A 2,973-nucleotide genomic window follows, 5' to 3' on the forward strand; every position below is an offset into this window, starting at 1 on the left:
ATATATATATATATATATATATATATAAAGAATTTCGTTCGTTTAAACTTCTGAGCTCTGTAGAGAAAATGGAAACATTTGTTTATTATTGTCTCATGTCATGAAGTGAAGACGGGACGTGGAAAGAGCCTCCATCCCGTCCGTATTGTGAGTATGATACCTTGAACAATAAGTGAGGTACCAACCTCCATTTTGGTGTGAGAAAGGTCACCAACTAAAATCCAAGATGGCCACTGCCATACATACAGACACTTTCCAAAAAATTAGAATATCATAGAAAAGTTGTTTAACTTCCATAATTCCATTCAAAAAGTTAATCTTTAATAGATGATAGATTCAGGGCCCACAATTTACATGATTTCAAGTATTTATTTGTTTATTTTTACATAATTTGGGCTTCCAGCTCATGAAACACACGAAAACAGGAATTCAAAATATTAGAATACTGTGAAGACATCAGTCCACTCTTCTCAGTTTTTGCAGGAAAAAAGAAAGAAATTAGGATCCCAACAAATCAATAAAAATATGGTACTTTCAAAATGATATGTTAATCTTCAGTACTTGATTGTGAATCCCTTTGTCTTAATCACTGCCTTGATGTGATGTGGCATTGAGTCAACCAGCCTGTGGCATTGACTGGGAGTTATGGAAGCCCAGATTTCCTTGATGTGCTCTTCTTTGTTGTTGGGTCTGGTGCTCCTCATTTTCCTCTTGAGAACACCCCATAGATTCTCAATGGGGTTTAGATCCGGTGAGTTGGCTGACCAGTCCAACACTGTGGCATGGGCATGAAACCAGGTTTTGGTGCTTCTGGCAGCATGGGCAGGCGCCAGGTCCTGCTGGAAGATGAAATCTGCATCTCCATACAGATCCTCAGCAGAAGGAATCATGAAGTCCTCTAAAACATGCTGGTAGACTGTTGCAGTGACCTTGGATTTAAGAACACAGAGTTTACCAACACCTGCACCGGACTTTGCACCCCAAATCATGACTGACTGTGGATATTTCACACTGGACCTCAAGCAGTATGTGTTCTGTTCCTCACCCTTCTTCCTCCAAACCCTTGGACCTTGATTTCTGAATGAAAGACACACTTTACTTTCATCGAAAAAGAGGACCAAGGAACCCGACTGTTGTAGCCCATCTCCCGGATGTGTCTGAATGTGATGTCTTTTGAAGCTGTGACTCCCGCCTCATTCCACTCTTTCTGGATCTCTGCCAGATTCTGGAATCTTCTCTGTTTGATAATCTGCTGAAGCCCACGGTCATCTCTTTTGCTGGTGCATCTTCTCCTGCCACATTTTGCCCTTCCACTAGACTTTCCATTGATATGCTTGGACACAGCACTCTGTGAACAGCCAGCCTCTTTAGCTATGAACTTTCGTGGCTTACCCATCCTATGGAGGGTATCAACGATGGTCTTCTGGCCAGTTGTTATGTCTGCAGTCTTCCCCATATTGAACCAAACTGAAACAATTGAACCAAACTGAAGCAATTTAATGACATCTGGGGAAACCTGTGCAGGTGCTTTGAGTTTAGTAGATGATTAGTGTCTCACACTCAGTTTAAAACATTGATGCCCTGCTAAATTTGGGCTGATTTCTTCACAGTATCCAAATTTTTTTTAATCCTGTTTCTGTGGGTTTCATGAGCTGGAAGCACAAATTATGTAAAAATAAACAAATAAATACTTGAAATTGTTGAAATTGTGGGCCTTTTTGAATGGAATTATACCATACCATACCATACCAATTTATTTATATAGCACTTAAAACAGCAACAACGCCAACCAAAGTGCTGTACAAAAGAACACAAACATGCACAGCGGACAGGAAAACATAAAATAGAAATACAGATACAAATAGCAGCAGAAGCTAACTAAAATGGCCAACAGAGTAGAGAACAGACCGGACCAAAACAAATCACACCGTGTTAAAGGCAAGCGAATAGAAGTGGGTCTTCAAGCGAGACTTAAAGACTGAGAGTGTGGAAGCCTGCCGGACACTCAGTGGCAACTCATTCCACAGTCGTGGACCTGCAACAGAGAAAGCCCTGTCACCTCTGAGCTTACGACGGGTTTCTGGGACTGAGAGAAGCATCTGGTCTGCTGACCTCAGAGAGCGCGGTGGGACATATGGCTGCAGAAGATCAGTGAGATAGGATGGGGCGGAACTGTTCAGTGATTTAAAAACATACATGAGAATTTTGAAATGGATCCGAAGGTGAATGGGTAGCCAGTGCAGGGAGGCCAAAACTGGCGTGATGTGCTCTCTATAACCTGTACCAGTTAAAAATCGGGCTGCAGCATTTTGGACCAATTGTAGACGAGCAATGGAGGACTGACTGATTCCAAACAGAAGTGAATTGCAGTAATCAAGCCTAGATGTTATGAAGGCGTGGATCACTGTCTCGAGGTTCTTTTTGTTGAGTATAGGCTTCAGCTTAGACAGCCGTCTCAGCTGAAAAAAACAGGATTTGACCATCATGTTTACGTGACTGTTGAGTTTTAAGGACGGGTCCATTATCACCCCCAGATTAGTGACCTTTTGTTTCTCTAGCGGGGCTAGAGAGAATAGGTCAATGTCATAGTTCATGAGTGAGCCACTGGGATGGAACAGCATGACTTCAGACTTCTTCTCATTGAAGCTTAAGAAGTTTAAAGCCATCCAGTCCCGGATGTCAGCCAGGCAGTCAAGAAGAGGCTGAATAGAGCGTGTGCCTCTGTGCCTCAGGGGGAAGTAAATTTGGCAATCATCGGCATAGAAATGAAAGGGTATGTCGTGTTTGCGGAAGATAGCACCTAGTGGCAGCAGGTATAAAGAAAAGAGAAGGGGACCGAGGATGGACCCCTGCGGTACCCCCCACTGGAGTGCGGTCGATGCCGAACTAAAATCTTTGATATTGACACAGAAGGTTCTGTCAGAGAGGTAGGACCCAAACCATTTAAGGGCTGACCCTGTGATGCCCACCCAC

General features: G+C 43.1%; 1 protein-coding gene across 1 annotated transcript in view; it reads left to right on the plus strand.

Moving 5' to 3' along the window:
• ddc (dopa decarboxylase) overlaps window positions 1-2,973 on the plus strand; it is a gene marked incomplete in the record, with an annotated part of 43,282 nt that overhangs the window by 26,408 nt on the left and 13,901 nt on the right.

Source organism: Nematolebias whitei, chromosome 5 (genome assembly GCF_014905685.2).
Source record: "Nematolebias whitei isolate Nwh7 chromosome 5, NemWhi1, whole genome shotgun sequence".
NCBI lineage: Eukaryota > Metazoa > Chordata > Actinopteri > Cyprinodontiformes > Rivulidae > Nematolebias > Nematolebias whitei.